Source organism: Aphelocoma coerulescens, chromosome 1, assembly GCF_041296385.1.
Source record: "Aphelocoma coerulescens isolate FSJ_1873_10779 chromosome 1, UR_Acoe_1.0, whole genome shotgun sequence".
Taxonomy (NCBI): Eukaryota; Metazoa; Chordata; class Aves; order Passeriformes; family Corvidae; genus Aphelocoma; species Aphelocoma coerulescens.
Genome location: NC_091013.1, coordinates 117,906,021 through 117,929,199, shown reverse-complemented (window position 1 = coordinate 117,929,199; position 23,179 = coordinate 117,906,021). Strand labels below are relative to the sequence as shown.

The window sequence follows — 23,179 nt, the reverse complement described above, 5'->3', positions numbered from 1 at the left end:
CCAGCTTTGCCACACACTGTGCCACAAGGTTTTTTGTGCTGGACCCCATGACATCCCCTCTGCTCTGGGGTTAAATTGAGGAGTTAACATAATTCATCCCCTTTTATGACAACTGTATATGCTTTAAATGTAGGTTTTCAGAAAGAAATAACACTAGTTCACTTGAAGAGACTTGTTAGAAGTTGATCATCTGAAAAGTTGTAATTACTGCAAAGGATTTTCATAATCCTTCATTCAATAATTTGAGTTAATGAAACTAAAGGGAAATAATAAAATATGCTTCCCCTTTATTCTTCTCTCTACAACTCAAAAATCTTTGTTTTTGCAAAGAGTAAAACATTTTAGGCTATCACTAAGTCTGGAAGCATCAAAAAAAAAGTTAATATATTTTTTGCATAGATAAGACCCTCAGAAGGAGTTAGAGGTTTGTTTTACTGCGGTTGTTTGGCTAATTTGTCCACCTGAACTCTTGGGAGAAAGAGCCTGAGAGGTTTCTGCGATCTTGTTTCAAGTGCAGATGAGAAACTTAACCTGCTGTTTTTATTATTTCAATCTGAGCTTGTTGGAAGTTGTCAAATGATTTTTCAGGTGTGCTTTTGTGAATGGAACTTGAAGAAACAAATCTGATGCTAGAAATGCACATACCCTGCTGCTGAATTTCATGAAAAGCAAAAAATCAAAAGCCCTCAAAGCAACAAAACATCCCCAACCCTAAAAGCATTTAGTGATAATTTGAAAAGCAAACAGAAAACCTTGATGAGTTGGATTGGATCCTGGGAAGCATGAGACAATCCATATCGAGTGTATGGTTATCCCATGAGGCAAGAGGTTAAATCTGAAAATGTTGAAACTCTGACCCAGCACTTTGTAACCTTACTCTAGGGTTAAACTTTAGTCAAAATGTTACTTTTTACTAAAAACTGCTCTTATATTATGCTCTGGTCTACAAAAAGAAAAGAATGGTGCAATTAGGCTTAGACATTGCTCTCTTACTTTTGGATTAGGAACTTTGTATTTGAACAGTTTTCTTGAAGGGTAATGTTTGCTGGAGCAATCAAGAAAATCATGGGTGGTATTTGCCCAACCAGTCCTTTCCACAGCAAAAAATAGAGAGCGGTGGATGGCAGTCAGGATTGGGATTTTTTTCCTTTTTCTGGAAACATCTATTTGGGGCAGCTGCAAGGAACAGAGTCCGGGGAGGAGCAAGGCAAGCATGGCTGGGAATGGTTTTTATTAAATATGTGAAGGAATGAAAGGCCAAGCACCAACTGCCTGAAAGGCTCCAGCCTGCACTGACAACGTGAGAACGAGGGGAAGGTTTCAGGACTCTGTTAAACAGCCCAGGGCTGCAGCTCTGCGTGTGGCTCTCCTGGATGCGGTCAGGAGTTCCCAGTCCTTGAGCTAAAACCTGGAAGCACTTGGGCTGCAGATCTCCAGCAGTGGTTCCTGTAGATCCAGCCTTGGGGAAGGATGATGTTGGGAGGTGAGGATTTCTTTCCCTCCCTCTGGATGGGAAGGGGATCTGTGCTTGGAGGGGGGTCTCTTCCTTATTATTCAGTTGGGAGATAAACAGGGTCCAGCTATGTCGTACTCAATGTCTTTTCCTCCTGAAATGAAGTCTTTTTTAGTGCAGTCCCACTGCCACTTACTCTGTAGCTTACTTCATATATGAAAATAATAGTTTATAAATTACATTTGTGGTTAGCTTTTGCTTATACATCATAAAGAGAAATATCCTGTAATTATTATGGTCCCCTAGTAAATGCACTGTTATTACCTAGTTATTTTGGCCATATGGGTTGCGCCATATTTAAGGTCTCGGCTCAATAAAAGTACATCTGGTTCCTGTGCTGCAAAAACCTATTAAGGATTGAGGAAACCATGCAAATAGATTTATATGGTCTTTTGTTGGATTTTACAGTGTTTAATTGGCCTTTCTATTGAGAGTAACCATGACAAACTTGAAATTCTGGGAGTAGCTATTCCAAGCAATATTCCTTTAGTTACTGCAGAGTTAATGCCTGCCATTCTCCTGCTAGGACATGTTTTAAGGGTCTCACTTGTTAGAGTCTCCTCCACTTCCTTTGGGAGAATATCCCACAGCCTCATAGATCTCCATGTCAGGAAGTCTTTGACCACAATTTATTTAACTGCATATGTTTCATATGGGTTTCTCCTCGGCCTATGCAAAATATGACACAGGGCTTCAGCAGGGATTAAAAAATAAAAAGGACTTGAACATGAGTGGCATTAGGAACACTTTCGGTGTAGTCTATGAAGCTGGTTGGTTAAACAAAGCTGAAAATGGGCTGAAGGGATGTTTTTGGGGGAGGGATTCCACAGCTGGAGTGAGCAGCATTTCTGCTCAGGGAAATAAGTTTACCAGGAGTAATGTAATAGCTGAAATGTTTTTGCTTCCTCTCCACTGACAGGCTCCTGGCCACACAGACTTTGTGGTGCTACCACAGTTTTCTGAAGTTCTTGCACTTCAAACAACTAACATCTGCAGATTTCAGACTTTTTCCCCGTATTTTATTTTAATTTACATATTTCCCCCCTTTTAAACTACTTAGCATGTCTAAATTGGTTGGACATATTTACAGAAAATTTAAGATTTGCTCCTGGTTTAGGTCAAGACATTGAGTGCTTCGCCCCTACCAGAATTGTTTAGGCTCAGGTGAACTGACAATGCCTGTGAAATTGTGTGTGGTCTTTTGTCAGCTGTGAAATCCATGCTAGAGCCGAGAACCAGCACTTCTGTTATAGATGGGAGAGAAGGCTGATCTTCCTTAGGCTTTAATCTGCTGCTGAAAGTTTCTTTGAAACATTACTGCAACTTTTTGCCTTGGCTCTTTTCTTCCCCCTCCTTCCTCCTGAGTAAATCTTTAATGAGGATCTGAGTAATTTAGTGTATCTCTGTTTCTGAAGTGAGAGGGCAAAAGTTTTGCTTTCCTTATTAAGATATTTGTCTAAGATGGTTCTGGATCATTTTCTTGTTGGCATGATGATGACTTTTTTAGCTTTGGGCTGGCGCTCTCAGCTGTTATTAAAGTGGGAAGTGATAAACTCCTTTTATCTGAAAGATGTTTGAGACTTAATCACAAAGCATACCCAGATAACATTAATTTCTGTTAACCCCTTTTAAGGAGTGAAAGTTGAAACTTTTTATGACATTTTTCATCTTTCTTTAAGGAAAAATAACTTTGGAGGGAGTTTTATCTGGTAACCCATGCAGGAATTAAAATTACAGTGCATGAAGGATACCTGGCATAACAAGGCTGAGTTCCTATGCAGTCACCTTACTTAAAATGGGGGCAAAATAAGATTGATGTGCTTAGGAGTCACTGGATCTCTCTTTGGGACCGTGCATTTCCTTGGGGCTGCCTCCCAGGGGTATGGGCTATGCTGTAAATTCGGGGATAAAAACCCTTCTCTTTTTTTCCTCTGAAAACAAAACTTCAGACCACATGTATCTGACCTTTGGTTGTGCTGGAGCCCAAAGCGTAGCTTCTGTGTACAGAGGGCTGGGACACATTTTTAACCTGAAAACACATTTATTTTATTATTAATTATCTGTTTTGAGGGGGAGGTAGTGAACAGAGACTGGTTTTGCTGTGTGAGGATACATTCCACTTTACAGCTACAGGTTGCTGTGAGGGGGAGGAGGGAAAGAGAGGAGCTGCAGTCAGAGACTTAAAGGAAGTGTGGGGGAAAGTTTTGTAGGAAATCCGTCTTCCTAGCAAGAGAGGCAGAGGAGAGGGCTCCAGGAGCAGGTTGCCCAGGATCCAGGCTGGGTGAAGGGCTGTGAGGAAGGGAAAGGAGCAGAGGCGAGCAGGAGAAGGAGCTCCCACCTGGGAATGAAGCCACCAGGAGCAGCTGCTTACCCCACTCCTGCTCCAGCATTCGTGGGGGCATATCCCTGCCAGGGGAGGGGAAGGGGGAGCATCCAACATCTGCCACATTCCTGGTTTCAGTGCCTCCCACAAGCTGCCTTTCATGGGAACACACCAATGCTCCCTCCCCTCTGTGGTGTTGTGGCAGGGATGATGGGAAATTACAATACCGGACCAAAAAACCCCATCCAAAGATGTTATTTGGCTAAAATGTAAATAAAGGTCTTGCAAAACTGATGACCTATTTCCTGCCCTCCAGCTCCCCAGATATGTCTGGAACTAAATGTTTGAGTTTGAATGATTTTGCAAATCAGGCCCCTTATTTGGGTGAAAGAAAAGGTAAGGCAAACAAGTAGAATAAAATTCCCCATTAAAATGAGCATGTGAAAATTTGTCTTTGTGGCAGTGTTGTCACTGTCTTTGCATTCAAAACAGCAACTTTGAAGCATCCAGCTTCAGCTGAAGTCTGTTGATCTCCTTACAGTCACCTTCTGTTTCATGCACAAGAAATAAAAGGTAATACCAGTTTTTTTTTCAAATTTATTTTTTTACTTTGTGTGAAATGTACAGGTATGCCTGACAGACTAAACCAAAAAAATGTTCCTTAGGAAAGGAATATGCTCAGGGCCAGAACATCTGTCCTTAATGTAAATTGGACCATCTTCAGGCATTTTCTCATGTGCTGTGTTTGCACGTTTTTGTTTATTATTGTCAGACGAGCTGCCTTTATAGAAGGGACATGATCTATTAACTATTTACCTACACACATCTGCCTTGTAGGGAGACCTACTGGCACAGGAAAATGTGTCATGGCTTGTAAGGATGCAGGCTCAGCAAACTGCTGCTCCTGTGAACTGCACAAGCATCTCTTCAGCAGCTCTCACAAGCCGTGTTTGCTCAGCTTTGCAGCTGTCTCAGCCTCACACATGCATCCTCCTGGGCTGTAGCTGTAGTTTTCACTCTTTCCAGGAGAATGTTTACATTAAGATGCTAAAAAAAATGAAGTAAAATCAAACTGACAAATGAAATAAATCCTGACCAGATGTAACCATGCAGAAGTCTGGTTCAGCAGTTCTGGGTTTGAAGTCCAGGAGCTACAAGAGTCTCTTACATTTTTGTTTATCCTTTGAGTAGGTTTCTAGCGCTGTTCCAGATCATGTTTTTCTGATTGTTCATTGAAATAACACAAAGAATAAAAAGAAAAAAAAATTGTATTTTTAATTGAGCACAGAATTCCAGGTAGATCTACCTGATGCTTCATTAACATTTGGATTTGACAACAGTGTGCAGGGTGAATTGCATAATATGAAAATCAATATTAGATGATGTTTAAGGGAATGTGCTTGTTGCTCCATGGTAGACATCATTTTATGCATATATATCTGCATTCACTGGGCAATAAACGTCCTGTGTGTGGGGGAATAACAATGAGGAGAGCAAGTTGGAAGGGTCTCACTGATATTCAGAGTAGAAACAGCAGCAGCACATCCATTTGTGTAGAAACTTGACAAAGATCAAGGCAAGAGATCTCCAAGTTGAGTCTCCTCTCTCAGCACCATGGATCCAGAGCCGCCTGCCAAGTGTGCCAAGACACAAATTCATCTTTCCTTCAGATTTGAAAACTACAGAGAGCAGTTTGCTGGGGTTGCACTGTCACACTTTGTTCTTCTTACTGATCTCTGCACCAAGGGATGTAGCTCTGGCTTCTCATAATCATGAATAGAAAACATGTCTGTTTTTTCCCCTGAGATTTTTTTCTTGTCTTGCAAAAGTTCATTCTATGTTCACGCCTCCCCTTTCTTGTGGTCGTGTTCTAGCAAGCTACTTGGATTTTCCTTATTTCTGTGTGCCTTTTACTTTAGAGACAAACCAAAATTATGTATCTGGGAAGCTATTCTTGGTGGGTTCCCTCCTAGGCTTTCCTTGTAATGGTGCTTGTAGTAAAAATTTTACTTTTTCTTGTGCATTAACACTAAAAAGCACAGAGGGCTGATATTATTTGAATGCAGGATTTCCTGTAAAGAGAATTCAGCTTGGATTTCAAATTCAGAACTCACATGCAAGACTCACAGGGACAAATCTGTATTCCAGCATCTTCAGTCTCTGCTCTGGACTTGTGTGGTGTCTGATTATGGGACACATTAAATCTTTGTGTGACCATCTTGTGTCTTTATTCTTTTTCCTTGTGCATGTGAGGGTTTTTTTTTTTTTTTGTGTATGGTTAGTTTTTTAGGTTTAGTTGGGGTTTTTCTGGTGTGTGTGTTTTAAATTCAGGTTTAGATGTTCATAACTGTGTGTGAGGTGGTTTTTTTCCGTCCATTGTTCCTACTTAGATAATATCTCAGCTTTGGAAGCTTTTTCTGAATTGTAATTTGGCACAGATATCTTCATCCCAAGCAAATTTGAAAAAATCATGGTTGTAAAATCTTCTCATGTTTTTAAGCAGAGTTTCTAGCACAGTGTGATCTACTTACCTGCTCAGCACATGACCAAAAATGCCACATTTTAGATGAGTGGATTTTTCCTGAAGTTGCTCATATCTGGTGATGTTTTCATTCTGGATGATTGTGTGAAATATTTAACATTGGGAGCTCATATTGGTGAAGACGTGCTGGTTAGGAATATCAGTCTTTGCAGCTGATGTCAGGAATGTTTCTGGGATGGGATTTGAATCCCTGGGATTAACCAGTGTGGGTTAACCCCAGATGTTTTGACTGCACTCACACCTAGGCTGATGAGTTAGACTGTTCTGGCTGGTGTGTGTAGCAAAAAGCCAGGTGTGATATTGGTAGCATATTGGCTCAAAAACCTTCTTTTGTTTTTGAATGGAAGTGTACAAACATGTATTTTTTAACTGGGGAAAAACCAGGGTGAAAAAGGATCTGTTTTCATTAGGCTTTTTACTATCCCATGCCATTGCTGGTTAATAGTTATTTATTTTATAATGGCTTGGGTTGGAAGGGAGCTTAGAGATCCCCTCATTCCAACCCCAGTCCCGTGAGCTGCCTGGTAAAATCAAATCCTGGGTGTCAGTGCCTCCATAGGTTTGGAGCAGCCTGCACAGCCCTACCCACCCCCATTTCTGGAACTGCCAACCCTGATTTCTTGTGCTTGCCTCTACCAGTAAGTAAAATGCTGCCAGCAAGAAATTCTGCCTTCTTAATCTCCAGTCTTTTCTTGTTTGTTGGTAGCTTGAAAGCCAAAGTTAGATAATGATATATTGATTTTTATGTCAGGCTATCAATTTTCTGTATTTCCTATTTAAAAAAAATATACAACAATATCTAATTATGTGATACATTTTGGAAGGAAGATTAAAAATATTTTAAGAAATCAATTGAATTTAGGTCTGTATATTTTTGAAATGTGGATTGAATGCAGCTGGCTCTGGTTGGGCTTTTTTGGCTTGCTATCACCCTTTAGAATGTCACTGTTTTAAAGATGAATAAATACCTAAGAATCAAGAGATAATAAAAATGTTATTTAGTGTTCTATTCCCAGTGGCTTAGGAAAGGTTACAAACCCTGATATCTGGTTAGTGGTTGTAGGGGTTTTCCAGCAAGTTTTTTAGCTCTCCATTTATTAATTTTAATTTATAGTTAATGAGAGCTAAAATGCAGGCACAGGATTCAGGATCCCAGAAAAACAGAAACAAACTATGAGTAAGTTTAAAGAACATGATGTATCAAGTGATCATCCTGGTAAACCACCAGGAGTTTGGTCTCTGTACCACAGATATTTATGGTAATCCAGCTCTGCCTTCTAGGACAGAGATTTCTTTTAGTCTTCATTGCTGCTCTGCCAGTTCCCACTCACTTCGTCTCCAAGACAGGCAAAGATTTCAAAGCTGATGTTGAAAGGAACATATGAAGTGCAATTAAAAATGCAGGGGGTGTTGTCAAATGGGTGGGGTAATTCAGTATGGCATTCTTATTGTCTGGTATAAAACTGCAGGCACCTCTATGTGGTGTTTGGAAAAGAAAATAAAAAAACCTCTTTGTTATGTTCTAGCAGCCTAGATCAAAGCTGGTTCACAAGTTCTTAGTGTTATGGAACATCTTTCCTAAATTTAAATAAAACTCTGTCCACTCTTTGCTGGTTTTTAAGGTCCAGATGGCTCAGGCTTGTATTTATTCTGAAGGAAAGGATGCTAATCCATCTTAATAGTCTTGTAGTAATCACCAAAAATGTTGTAGGGTCTTGGGGCTGGTTCCTTCGAAATCTTAGATGTGCTAATAGGTGTTTGTCAAAGCGAGGTCCTTGTGGACTCAGACCCTCAAAAGTTAGTTGAGTCAATGTTTATTTTTCAAGGCATACAGGGATGCAGAGGTTTATATAAGATTATGTATATAGAAGTTAGTGGTGTAGAGTTATGAGCCATTTGATTAAATGGGTGCTGAAGTGTTCAACTCCTTAAAGACTGGTTTAGCCTGGGTATTTGAAAACAAGCATCCTTAATCTAAGTCATTACAGTTTTGGCATTGTAACCAAGTATAACTGTGCTCATAGCAGTTGTGGAATAAAATGGAAAGTGAAAATTAAACAGGGGAAAATTTACTGCTCTTTCAATCATGCTGAGTTATTGTAGTCATGTAAGAACACTTAGAAAAGCATGAAGCAGTTAGAATGCCAAGTTTCTATAATATTATCTGGCAAGCAAAATGGTGCAGTATTATGTAAGTTAATATTTCTTGACACATGCTGACATTTTAGTTAAAGCTTCTAAATTATTTTAGACTTTAAGGAGAACATGCATATTTTTTCTGCGGTCCTGGCAAACTTTTCAAGTTGTTTGGTGTGGAGCTTGCTTGATTCTGATCTGCCTTGGACACTTGTAACTTAGAAATTTTTAAACTTGGGAAGTTGTTGGTTCTGTGCAGAGGTTGAGTGGGAAGTTCTCTGCTCTAGACCATGCGTCCCAGTTTTAATATTTTATAGTTTGGAGCTAACACCTTCATCTTGTGACATGATCACAGTCCTTTTAAACTGTGGGAATAGCATTGTAGGGAACAATTACGCTGAGCTCTGGAAGAAATAGAGAAGCTGTTTCAGGCAGTGCAATTGGATTTCAGTTAGATTGCAAGATGCCAGTTATGTGCTTGGGTGTGAGAAGAACTTCAAGCTTGTTATCTTGATGCTGTCTTGCTTAAACCTGATTTTAGCAGGGTGTTGCAGAGGTACCTGGGGTATCCTAATGGAATACCAGTAGTTTGTGCACTAAATGCAGGGTGTATGCAACAGACACTCTGCATGGACTGCACAGAAAGTGGTCAATAAGGTCCGTGTGGCTACAGCCAGGCTGATTCCACCTTGATACAACTCAGACATCAACCAGACAGGGGACAACCTGCTGTCATCCCTTCTGGGCCCTCAGAGAGAAAGAAAGGAGAGACTCCCCAGCTAGCTCTGGACGGGCCAGAAGTGGGACATGATAATTTCCCATGAAGTAGGACATGATAATCCAATTCTTTCCCTTGTCTATTAAAGAGAAAAATACCCAAGCTAGCCAGATACGATGCAAGGCAGAGAAAGTGAGCAAACACCCAGAGAGCATCCTTAGAGTGCTTTCTCCCTGTTGGTTTTCTGAGGGCTTCCACCTCGAAGCAGAGAGGGTGAGGAATGAACCCTGCCTTCAGGGGCAGATTGAGGTGTTCCTGCTTTGTGTGGGGAAGGGTCTGTTGGGTGATGTGCGGGGTGCGTGAGCACTGATAAGTGGAGAGTGCAATTTTAGCAGCTGTGTTTGTGACAGCCAACATGCCCATGGCAGCTCTCTGGAGCCTGAATCCTGCTGGCCAAAGAGGCAGTCTGTGGAGATTAATTTTAGAGGATATACTGTTCACTAGGATTTGAGGAGGGAATGGAGGGTTGAATTAGGTGTGAAGGAAATAGGCTGAGTCAGGTTCCAAAATTGTTTCATTATGGTCACCACTCACTGTCTGGTCGATAAACTCAACCACCTTAATAAATTTTGGGGCTGCAGTACACTGAACTTGCTGTAGGGAAACTTGGAGAGATGGTAACTACACCTCACAGAAACATTCAAATCATATACCAGAGGCTGCATTTCACAGTTCCAGCTGCTGCCCTGTGGGTCACTGAAGCTTTACAGTGCTTGTCCTGAATTCTAAACATTATCTTGTAAGCTCTTGAGTGGAGTTGGCTTTGGTCTATTGCTTGGTGCTTCATGAGAAGCTCTACTAAAATATTTAAAATATATGATAGTATAAACCTTGGAAGATGATGATAGAAGTTCAAATCTTTGTAGTGTCATGTACATGATTTAGCTGCTTTGGTTATGTGAGATAATAAGTATTAGAACTAATTCTTTACATCCACGAGAGCTCCTCCAGTAACAGTGCAGGAAGAGAGCAAAGAGGAAGGTTTTTTTGGAGCAATTTCTGTGTCAGCCTGCATTGTTTCCTAAGCCATGAAACAGGCTGAGCCACACACAGTCGCTGCTGTGAGTTCTCTGCTCTTGTACTGCTGCTTTGCCGAACACCTGCATCTGACCACCTGTTCTCACTCAGCCCAAAACATCCAAAAAAGAACTTAAAGGCACAAAAAATGCCTTGAAAATAGCTGCCCTGTCCCATCCAGCCACACAGTCATTCTTAAGCTGTTCTCTAAAATAGGCCTTGCCATGAATAATGGGGAAGGGCAGGTGGGTAGGAGGCCAGATGCCCTGGAGATCTTTCTTCCTTGTAAATCAATGCTGGAAAAGTTATCTTTTATTTAGAGTGGGGATTCAAAAGACAATCTGCATTCTCACCTATTTCTAGTTACATTGCAGATGTTTTCTGCTGGAAATCTTCATGGTTTCAGGTGTGACTGCATCTCAAGTTATCCTCTACTGATTTGACCTTACCTCACTAGAAAAAATGTGAGGAATGAGACAACTCTTTGTAGAAATTAAAACAATTTATTAAAACAGAAAAATTGAAAAATTGCAAAAAACTAACAAAATATAAACATTTGGGATCCAAGTGGCTCAAGGTATGCCCCAGGAGCGCAGGGATTCAGGAACTTAGGCTTAAGGCAGCTCTGAACCTCAGGTAGAGGAAAAAAAAAAAACAAAACTTGCAGTCTAGGCTGGTCAAAAAGAAATCTATTTCTAAAAGCCCCTAGAAAGGGGTAGGTTTCTCCAGCACTGCCTTAGCAAGCTGGAGAGGAAGAGAGAATGAGAGCACGTGTCTTTCTTTTGCTTTCTTTTATAGCTTTTGCTCCGCCCACAGTCCGCCCACAGCCCACCCCTTTGGTTCAAGGTGATTGGTGCTCTCCCTTTGACAGACCATCTCCATCCACCAATGGCTCCTCCTGGTCAGAGGGGTGATATTAGTTGAGATAAGGGTCATGTGCTTATGGGGGGGCTGGGCTGTTTGTTGCAACTGGGGTTTTTTTAAAATCTGCCTTGAAACCAAGATACAAGTAAAACATAAAAATACATCCAACACATCTTAAAACACTTGTAAAGGTATACAGTAAACACAGGAAGACCATAAAAACTTGATTAGTGTACCTGGACTGATGGATTGATTTTAACATTCAATTTAAAAATATTAAGCTCAAATTAATTAAAGCACTTAATATGCAAAGACCAAGCACAAATAGGGATTTCATGTATGACAAAATGTGTCTTTATTCTCTCATTAGAAGATCTGGTTCCAATACTGTGAAGTGAAGATTTGCTTTTCTTGTGCTTACTTTTTTGGTAAAGTTAATTAATTATTTTCTGAAACACGTGTAAAATACAAATAGTAATATATTTTACTGTGTTAGTTTTGACAACAGGCAGATAATTACCTTCAAAAAATTACAGATTTTAATCTAAATAAGTATCTAAATTATAGTCGTTGAGCTGTAAAGAAAAACAAATCCAGCTATTCCTTATTTGCATGTGCCAATTAGCTAAGTGTTAATCAATCTCCTATATAAATGAAAATGAGAAGACTCAGCTCTCTGGTAAGATAATGTTTCTCATTAACAACAAGTAAAACCTCCTATTGCTATTACAGGAGGAAAAAACTACACTTCTCTTCCGGTTTAAATGCCAATAAAACACAGCAATAAACCACTTTTTTAAAAAAAAATCAATTTTTGCATACCTGTATGTTGAGAAACTTTCAGTCAAAATGTTATGATTGTTTTTATGACTTGTGAACACCAAAAAGAATGCAGGAATAGTTCAATAGAGAAGAACTCTTATTCTCTGCCTTCTTTTCCCAGTGTTACATCTTTGTTTTGAAGAATATGCCTTAGTATGGGCAGCATTGTCCTGGTAGTATGAGCCCAGTAAAAAAATTCCCATGTGGGGAATTGTGATGTTGAGAGTACAGTGTTTTCCTTTATGGAGAAGCCAGGAAGAAGCATTTTTTTTTATTTATTTATTTTAGATATCGTGGATGTGAATGTGAAAATAACTACGTATGTGCACTGCAAAGAAGGTGTGTGTGCCTCTGTTTGTCCAAGATTTGTTTGCTTTCACAGGCTGTGGGATGATAATTCCCTTGGAAGTAAAAAAAAAAACCAAAACAACAAAAGATGATTCCACTCCTTGCAAGGGCAAGAGATGCAAACCAGGATTTAATAACAGCTCTGTGAGGATAAATGCCAGCTTACTCTGTTAACCTCTGGATATTCCAGAGACACCACTGCAAGGAAAACAGGACTCTGTCTAGCAGCCATGAGGAATTTCTGCACATGCCAGCAATTGTCTACATAAGCACGGTCATATCAAACTTCCCATGCTGGAAGCACTGCCTGGTTTGTCAAACCACTTCAATAAATGTCATTGTAAGCATGTGCATATCCCCAGGACTGCTGAAACAAACAACATTTCCATGCTAACCTGTGTATCTCTATCATCTTCACACTGAGATTAGTATAACATTTGGGTTTTGGTGTTTGTGGGGGAGAATTTTTTGTGGTTTGGTTGTTGGTTTTCCCAACTTTTAGATGTGTGGGTCCTTTCAAAGCCGAAAAATGAAACAGCAGGTTTGTGATGTGAAAAGTGAGCTTTTTCAGCAAGGTGTGCAGTGATCATGAAGTGATCACCACACATCACTTTTGGAAGGATTTTTCTATATGGTTTCTTGATGATTTCAGGAAGAGTGTGATTTCATCGGTACTTTTAAGTGTTTTAAAAGACAAAACTGAAACATTTTAATTTGCTTTTCATTGTCTATATCAGTATATAATTTTGCCCAGGAGTACACATACTTTTAGCATAAATGTTAGTGTTTTAAATAGCACTGTAATTTGTACACTAAATTACAATTCTGTGTACAGAGGGTGGACAGTGGACCCCATAATGTTATTAGGCAAAGGGTAAAATTTGTGTGATACCTCTGTGATGAGGGCAAATATATTTTGCCAAAATGAATTTCATTTAAAAAGCAAACAAAAATTTTCTAGCCTATTTAAAATTTCAGGTTCTTCAAGGTACAGCTTTAACATGCAAAACTATTCTCTGAAAATGTCATCCTGAAAATTTGTTGACAGGTGTCAGGATTCTGAGGAGTAAATGTATGCTTATGCAGTGGTTTAAAATTTAGGTGTCTGTTGTAGCAAGCTATTCACATAAAAAAAAAATACAAACCAAAACCAAAAAGATGCAACCTCCAAAAGAGGAAAAAGAAACAACAAGAAACAACACACACTCACTCCCCTCTGTAACTGGACAGGGGAGAGAAAACAAAGGGTTCATGGGTTAAGGACAGAGAGATGGACCTAATACCATCATAGGCAAAACAGACTCAACCTGGGGATGTTAATTGAATTTATCACTAAAAAAATCAGAGCAGTATAATGAGAAGTGAAATAAATCTTAAAGACAATGCTAAGGAATAAAAGCTTTATCAATAACAATATTTAAATCCTCAGGCTAGACAACATTTTCTTAAATTTTCTGTTTCATTCTAAAATGTTGTAAAATTCTGGAGTTTCTATTAAAAATACCTGTGCAACCATTCACCCCCATCAAAAAATAACAAAATTTCAGCAAGGACCCCAAAACAAGACTGAAAAATTTGTGGTACTTTGAGACATCAGCTTTCCTGTTGATATTTTATGGGGAAAGAAGGACTGAAATTGAGCCTGGTTTTATATGCTGACAATAAACCCCTCCCTCTCCCCCTGTGGCCTTCTTCCTTGGAAACAAAACACCCTACAAAAACTCTCCACTAGGTTTCATTAGTTCTTGAACTGGGTATTGATCTCACACCAGTTTCCACTCAGTCCATTTGACTAACTTGAACAGAATTGCTCTTGATTGAGGGCAGTGGAGAGCTGGAGACCAGAGTTATCACCAATGAGTGAAGTATAATTACTCATTTTCTTCTCAATGGTCTGCAGTTAATGTCCAAGTTAACCTGCTGCATGGCATGCCTATTATTTTTACTTTTTTTTTTCTCTTTCTGTGTTTTAAGATGAGTTAAAGCAGTAAAATAATCTCCTCACGTATCTCATAGTAAAGATAGATGTGGCCATTTTAGCCAATTTGTTACGAAGGGTTCTTAAGACACTGAAATAAGACATTCTTCAAGTCTATGTGTATTTTCTGGTGCAGGGATGGAGTCCCAGTTAATGCTGAATGAAGTAATTTTTTGAGCTGATTGTTGTGCTCACAGGAGTCTTTGTTTGCTAACCTGAATTTGTTTTGTTGCTGTACAATGTGAAGTGTGAGTAGGTGATAATCCAACACTTGTAATTTCCTTCTGACCACTCAAGTATTCTTCATTTGCTGTTGTTAGAGAGGTGAAAATGTGGAGCAGCCTTGGGAAGATTTTCCAGTGCTGAACTCTCTGAACAACTTTCCACACTTCCTTGAGACTTGGGTTTCCATTAATTATTTTTGCAGACAGCAAGTTCCTTTCAGAAGTATTTGTGAGGGAAAACTTTCAGTTTTAGAATAATATAGAAGAATATGTATGGAATTTCAGCAGGTGCCCACATATAAAATACTTGGTCATGGAAAAGTGTGATCTCCTTTTCAAATTCATACAGAATGTCAATGACTGAATTGCAAATATTACCCCAATAATGAACCCTACATATTTTGTATGAGTCACTTCAAGCATTGCCTTGGTACCTGAAGTAAACACAAAAAAAAGTGAGATAGCTCTTTACCCATCCTACTTAAATTACAAGTGAATAACCAGCTTCTTCAGCTCCCCCAAACACCCTTTTCTTTTCCCACTAGATCAAAGAAGGCCATTGGTTTTGAGCTTTCTTCCTGTGGTTGCCATCAGCCTCATGATGTTTGTATCTCAGAAATGATTTGATATGTGGAGATGATGCGTTATGGAGTCCATAACACACAATTCCTTTTTTTCTGAGGGATAGAGCTTTGCAAAACTTAATTTCCCCAAATATTATTCCATACTATCTGGATTTCTTGGAATAAGGGTGTACTAAAAAGAAAGCCTCTGTTTCCCACCAAGTACCGCAATTGGATATTTGCAGTGATTAGGAGTTAATGAGAAGGGAGTTGTGCTTCAAGATTGACTCTTGTTCTGTGGTTGGCTGACTTGGACCTGCTGGTTAACAGAGAAGTCCTGATTTGTTCTAAATGTCATGGCTAGGAAGGTGGCACCATAATTATCATAAGTTCGTCTAATATTGGGAATAGAAGGTGATCTAACAGTATTTAAAACGTCTTGCACACTCATATTCAAAATAGCATAAATAAATTATTGTCAGATCCATGTGCTGTGGGGAAGAGAGGTGAACCTTTAATCATTGTATCATATGAATAAATTAGAAAAGAATGGTTTGTTCTTCATGGACAGGGACCTGCCATGGCTGTCATGTATTTGAATTCTTTTCAGTGCTGAATCTCTGTTATATTTGCCTTTGTGGTGAAGGGCTCCCTAAAGCTGACCTGTGAGCATGTGGATTTTAACTGTGGTAGTAACCAGAGCCTCAGAAGTCCTTTTGTGTCCTGGCAACACACTGCTCTGTTTTGTAAATAACCTTAATTCTTTAGGTATAGTATTTCTCAAATTTTACAAAGCTCAGGTATTATTTATGTGAGGCATGAATTTTTCCTCACTGGAATACTCTCTCCTTTCTTTTCTGAAGTTTCTCAGCAATCCAGGTTTCACTGGCAACAGCAGAACTGCCAATATAGACAAGGACTTTCTTGTCCTTGCATTTTCTGTGAGCAGAAGACAGTGGATGACACAGCTGCTAAAGATTTGCACCTTTATTTTGACCATTATTACAAATAGAAAAGAACTTGTAGGGAGCACATTCTGTCGGAATGTGCTACTAAATGGGAAGTTATGACAGACTACACTGCATGCTTGTGCCAGGGCATGGGAATGACTGAGGCTGAAGGAAATAATCCATTTGCTTGCCTGGAGTGTTCAGCCTCACAGAGAGGAAATGCAGGAAGTCCAATAGTTCCCATCTCAGTTAATGTATTGGTGAGGTAGACTTTTTCATCGGTTCCTCACACACAGTGCAAGCTGTTTTTTAAGTTTTCATGTAGCCATGAGGATGCTAAACTATTCTTACCACCATATTGCATCCACGTGGATAAATGCACTCCATAGATGCATTTCATATGTCTCATTTAAACAACATATATTTAATATATCTCACAATGCCAAAGCAAGTTGCTGCTTTTGTGTTGTTCTGCATGGCAAAGGAGGCTTAGAAGAATCCTATGGCCACCTGGAAGCAAATTGTGGTGAGGTGTATGTTGGTCTCTTCCCCAAATTAACAAACAGCAGGACAAGTGGAAATGGCCTCAAGGCTGCTCCAGGGGATATTTAGATTGGTTGTTAGAAAAAACATCTTCACCAAAAAGCTTGTCAAGCCCTGGGATGGGCTGCCCAGGGCAGTGGCTGAGTCCCCATGCTGGAGGGATGTAAAGGAATTGAGGATGAGGTGCTCAGGGAAATGGTTTAGTGGTAGCCTTGGCAGCCTGAGGTTAATGGTTGCACTTGATGATCTCAGAAGTCTTTTCAAACCTAAATGATTCTATGACTCTGTGAAATTAAGTCAATTAAAATTTCACACCAAAAATTTATGGAGGGCTGGAAAAATGAAAGCTCAGCAAGACTCAAGCTGTCAACCAAGATCAAACCTTGTGCCTCCACTAGAAGGATGGCTGCTCAGAAATGGTGGTAGAAAATAGAATTTATGAGGTCTTTTTATCAACCTTTAATATCTTAATATTGAGGGTGTACCTGAGCTAGATTTTAAATATTTTCTTTTTAAAAAGGGTAGCTAGAAATGCAATAAATAAACTAGTCACCTGCTCATTTTATTTTTTTTTAACTCCCAAGACCAGGGAATTTTAAAAAACCTCTATTCTGATGTCATGTGTCTTCAGCAATGGGTATAAAACCCAAAGTGAGGGCATGTTTTCCTTTTGCTTATGCATATTGAGTTTCTGCTGTATTTGGAGGTTGTTTGTTAGGAGAGCTGAATCTTTCCTTCAAATATTCCTATTTGCAGGTCAAATTATGCTGTACATTCTAGCTGGAGATCTGATCCTAGTTGGAAATAACAGTTAAAAAGTTTGCTTTTGAATATCAACCCTATTTTTGGTCAAGATATGACATGTGAATTTTATATCTTTTAAATAAATCTGCTGATTTCTGCCCAAACTCCAAATTTTTTTGAATCTGGAGGTATATCCAGGAAGGAAATATTTCTGTCATTTGGGCAAAGTGGTGAAAAAAAATTTTCTTTAGGTAAAAAGTGATAAAGATCAAGAAGTCTTAATATTTGCAATTACTGTCTATTTTTGCACCTAAGTATTCAAGTAAAATTCACTGGGCTACCCTCAAAGCATATTAAAAGGGCCAACAAATAAAAGAGAAAGAAATGCAATGTTTTGTCAAAGGAATTTAATCCAGCAGCCTTTCTGTATTATGATGCCATCCTTGTACTTGTATTCAGCAAACCTTTTTAAAGACTGAACAGCATGAGACAGCTTTTACCCCAGAGGAGCACTAACTGATGATTTGAGAGAAATGTTAAGTATTTCCTCCATTCTTTAGTTCTATTTTTCTGCTTCTGCAGTAAAAACATGAGGAGGCGATACCTGACAAAGGAGGAACCCACAGTTAGTAAACTCTTCACTGCTGGTATGTCTGTCAGGAAATTAGATCAATGAAAATTAATTCACTCCTATAACAGTCATTTCCTCACTTAATGTCTTCATCTAGCATGAGGGTGCCTTCTCCCCTGCCTGCTTTAAGAGCAGTAAATCAGTTGAGCTCTCTATTCCAAACAGTGCTACAGAGGTCCTTAAATTCTCAGAATTATATGGTAATATTTGCCTTTCCTTTTTGTTTTTTTTTTTTGAGGCTGAAAATATCCCATGAGCTCAGCAAGAAGTTGTGATTCTGTGGCCATATCTGTGCGGAGAGCACGTGGAAGATTTTTCTAATTAACTGCTGCTGCTTGAGCCAAAAGAGGCAGTTTTTCAGTTTCTTTAGGCCATAAACTGTGCTTTAAGTCATTCCACACTTCTTCCCTTTTGCCCTGTGTGGGGCAGCAGGGTTCTCTAGCAGAACTTGTCCCCTTCAGTGAACATACAAGTAATGAGAGGGAAAAGGGGATATTTTGTGCTGTGATTCACCTGTTGAGCAGTGGTAGGGCAACATGTGCTGTCTAAGTTACTGTGACTGCCTTTCTTCTCCAGCCACTGCTTTCTGTTGATGGGATGGCAACGATATCCTGGGGCTGGAATTGTGGTTTTATCGCCTGCTCAATGGGTCAGCTCTGCTTTCTGAAGTCTTATGGTAGCATGTGGGTGCATGACCTTTTCCTTTAGTGTAAAAGCAGGGGACAATGATATGACAACGTCTAAGGCAATTGGTTTGTTCTCAAGTAATAAATAGTATTCATATGGCCTCAAACCATCTTTTCTTAAGCTCTCCACCATTTTCTTGAGAACTTTCATGCGATGCTTTTGGCTGTTATTAAAGCCTGAAGAAACTGAGAGGATTCTGGGAAATAACTCTTTGCTGTACAAGTTTTCCACACACAGCAATTTGTGCTGTAACTGCTGCAGTCGGAAGGCTGGGAAAAGCAGACTCCTGAGGAATATGGAACATCCAGATCACTTCCAAACGCAGTTGGTACTGCTTTGCAAGGGCTTTTTGGGAGCTGGGCATCAAATGTTTTCTTCCAGCCCATGAAAATGGTGAGGACTATGATTAAGTGTTGACATTTCTGCTCCTCAATTACTGTTTTCTCCTAAGCTATCTCAGTGCAGTCCCCTCGGTGTTATTTGGCTATCCTGACCTATAGGGCTTTCTTAACCTTTTTGTAAACTCAACTGCCAGTCACAGGCTGGATATAATTACTCTTTGGTGCTGAAATAGACCTTTTCTCCAACTTTGAAGGCTGAAAGATTGCCTCAGGTATTTAGTTAACTGGCTGAACTTTTTAAATTGGTACAAACTGTCTATAACAATTTCTGTTTGCCTGCCACGCAGCAGCTTTGCTATTGTAAGTTTATCCGCTCATTATGATTATATTCACTGATACAGGATATCAGGATACGATCAATGAAGCCTGACAACATTCTGAAACGTCCCTGGAGGCCATCAAGCCAGAATTAAATACTAATGCATAAATTGGTATCAATTAATCTAGAATTTATATGATAGATTGGCCGAGTTAATGCTTAAAATTAGATTATCTTTTAAATGCTGCTGTAAAGTTTATTTCCCTTACTAGTTCACATGAAAACCACATTAATGAATTCTCTATTAGTTCTGGAGTTAAGTGATAAAACTGAAAAAAGCAAATGTAACTAAGTTTTGTATGAGATAGAAAATAATAACAATGTTCTTTTCCATAAATAATGTGTTTGCTTATATAGCAACAAATTTGCTTCAATTCTATGGCATTCTGTCCCTACAAAAAATGCAGTAAACTTTTGTTGATCAGTTCAAATGCACAGAATCCAGTAAATTTAGAGATTAGCAGCTTTGTCCAGCTTGATAAAGATTCCACAAACACTTAGGAAAAATAAAAGGAAAGTAAAGCCTTACCAGTGCCTATAACAAGGGGAGCTTTAGATGTCTAAAACATCCTTTTGTTGTATCTATTTTGAATTGAATAACACCATACCTTTTCAGAAAACTTATTTTGCTTTTCTAAACAGTTAAATTCTCATTAGGAAGGATATAATCACATGGCTCTGGTATTCAGAAACAACCTAATCCATAGAAATGTCTGAGTTATGCTTCTGTTCCGAACATCCATCATTCTCCTTAAGAGGAATTTTGGCTGTCTCAATAAGCAAATGGCTTGTGGCTTACAGGATTGAATGTGTCATTTAATTCACAGGTCATCCATAGACAAGTTCTGCTGATGGGGCAGGTCCCTTAAGTGCTCCTTACTCCCATTTAATTTCCTTTCTGTAAGGTGGATTTGTGCACTCTGCTCTCTTCCCATCTTTATTTCGTCCATTCAGATCGAAACTGATCTTGTGTTTACTGGCTGTGCCTCCCCTTCCACAGCCAGACTTGAAGGGTGTTTCTGAAACGGGCTGAAACCTGGGTGGAAGGAGTCAAGGGACGTTCCAGTGTCAGTCTGTCACTGCAGTCCTCGTGCAGGAACCTGAGCAGCTCTGGGTTTCTTCTCTATAGGGGCACTCATCCCACTGCTGAGGTGATGCTTCCAAATGTCCAGAATCTCCAGGCTTTTTGTGTAGTTAAAGCTATCATGATGGGTTGGCAAGGAAGTGCACTCCCAGCTTCAGATCTCAATGTTCCTGCATATAACTCCTCTCTGCATGTCCTTACAGTGAGTGGCAGCTCTGGAGCAGTTTTTCCTCACGTAAGCAGTTATTTTTTTCATTAAAAATGTCTGAAAGCCCAGTTTTTGGCAAACAGAAAGCACACACCCTTTAGGACTGTGTGAGGTACTCAGGATCTGAGAGCAGACTATCTTAAGCCCCAGCTACCAAGACTCCTAGGGGGACATTTAGTTTTGACTTTCAAGTTATTAATGAGATATTTTTATTTGTGTATTTTGTATCCATACACATACATTTATATCCATGGTGTGTGTACCCACATGAACACACAGATGTTTACTTTGCAATCTTTTTGCTGCAAGTAAATATAACTCTTTTTTTGTGAAAGGTGTTGTCGACTGACTGACTCCTGTTTTCCCTTGAGAAGAAGTGGAGCAGTTTCAGGTACTGAATTACCTTCAGAAGCAGTACATGAATTTCAAGAGGATTAAAACCTCAATCAGAAGAGACAGGCAGGCACTTCTTGACAAGTCTTGTAGGAAAGAAAACCTCAACCTATAATCCCAACTGAAACTGCTGTAAGACTTCTATCAAACTAATATTTATCAGAAAAAGCTTTCTTTCACTGGATACTTTGGCTAGCCTTACATATTCAAGTTCGTGTAAGTGTTTTAATACTTTGATCCATTTACAATTCTAAAGCAGCTTGACATGACGGGGTTATTTTTTTACTGTGCACATTATAAAGTGCATTTATTCAGAAAATTTATGGGTTGCAATTTTATGCTGGTTATACACCTGCATTACTTTGTTTTTTCCTTCAGTAGATGTATCAAAAAGAAAAAAAGTCTGAAAAAGGTATGGTCAGAGACAATGAAAACAAGACTTAAATTGAAAGCGTGCATATAGAAAGTAGAAGAAACAAACAGAATTACAAAAATGGTTTGTGTGTTGATGATAGTCTAGAGAAATTAAACTACTGCAGGACAGAATGGTTACAGGAACTGAGAGTGCTTTTAATCTGCTAAACTCTAGATCACTGGCTCTGACTCACCGTGGGCTGTAATGGTAGAAAGTATTTAATGGATGACTAATGAAGTGCTGGCTGTACCAGCCCATTCCTTTCAGGGAGTGCAGGGAAGGAGTTTATGTCTGCAGCCACTACATTTGGCTTTCCAGACAATACAGAAAATATAGTAGTTTGTGGCTTGATTTTAAAATTTGTATTATTTTTTAATTTGGTTGTACTGTGAGTATTCCTGGGGCAACACAGCATGATTTTGTTGCTCATCCAATGCATGCTGCCCATCCATGGGACCTAAAGTCTGCAGATTTTGCTGTGATATCAGAGGTTACAGGCAGGTGAAAGCATTTCAGGGAGCAGCAGTGGCGGGTGAACATGGCCATGGTGCAGGCAGGGGCAGTGCTGCCACTGGGTACAGACCTGCAGGACACCAGTGAGGTGATGGCAGGGCCACAGTGGCACTAAGCTGCTTTGGGCAATGGGTCTGTTCCTTCCAGAATATCCCAAAAAATGCAGTGGATCCAGCGAGTCAGGATCAGCAAGGCACAAGACCTACGTAGGCACAGACTTGCTCATGGTGCAGGTCAGGCAAAGATCAGGGCTCACTCACTGGCAATGCAAGGAAAAGAGAGTGAGGAAGGCTGGGAATATCTCCAAATGTGGTTTGAGGAAGGTTTTGAAACGTGGGAGGACAAAGCCTCTGGGTCTTTTTGTAAGGCAATTTTAGTAGCCCACAAATACGAGGCACCTGTGCAGGCTGAACTTCTCCCATCAATCCAGAGTTCATCCTTTCATCTTAAGTGATAACAGAAGCATTATAATCCAGTGATTTCCACTGGGAGCACCATATGGGCCCTCCCAGTGACCTAAACAAGTCCCATAGCCCAACATTTCTATGGTTACTGCATGCCCCATATACCGGTTCCTCTGCTGTCAGGGGCCCCTCATGGCAGCTATCTCCTTGAAAATTCAGGATGAGATCTCCTTGGTAGAAGGAAGGGATTTATTTTCATCACCTGCTTTTTATATTTTCATCTCCATTCTTTATTCCCTGCCAAGTCCCTCATGCTCGAGTGGAGCTCTTCCTAGCAATTCACAGAGCTACTTCATTATTGTCCTTTGAAAATGTCTTTATAACTCCTACGGTGCGGTGCTGCCTGACAGTTGTTAGGCAGCACTTTGAGAGCAGCTCTGATGAAGGGCTGGAAGCGTGCTCTGTCACACTGACCAGCTCTGCCTGCCACCCAGCCGTGTGTCCGAGCCTCTGACAGACGGACAACGCCGTTCCTGAGCGGCTCTGCGGGCTCGGACCGTGCGTCGCCGCCTCCTTCACATCAGCACTGACGCCCGGGACCATTTTTGCCACCTCATAATTGAGCTTTCACAGTGTTTTGTTGCTGTGCCGAGGCTTTTTGGCCAGGTGCCACATCTTTCTTGGCAGTATTGCTGACCAGACAAAGCACATGTTGGGCCATGAGTGCCCATACATATTTTTCCTTTTGTGGCCACTCGGAGGTTGTTTTTCTCCCGGAT

General features: G+C 39.9%; 1 long non-coding RNA gene across 6 annotated transcripts in view; it reads left to right on the top strand.

The window, feature by feature from the left end:
• LOC138116644 (uncharacterized) overlaps positions 1 to 23,179 on the top strand; it is a 111,671-nt gene that overhangs the window by 18,357 nt on the left and 70,135 nt on the right. Inside the window, exon 1 of one of the 6 annotated variants that reach the window (XR_011154271.1) lies at positions 21,048 to 21,066. The exons of the other annotated variants lie outside the window; for them this stretch is intronic. This is a non-coding gene — a long non-coding RNA (uncharacterized lncRNA). Of the gene's footprint in view, positions 1 to 21,047; positions 21,067 to 23,179 lie in introns of those variants that run through there. 6 annotated transcript variants of the gene reach the window in all.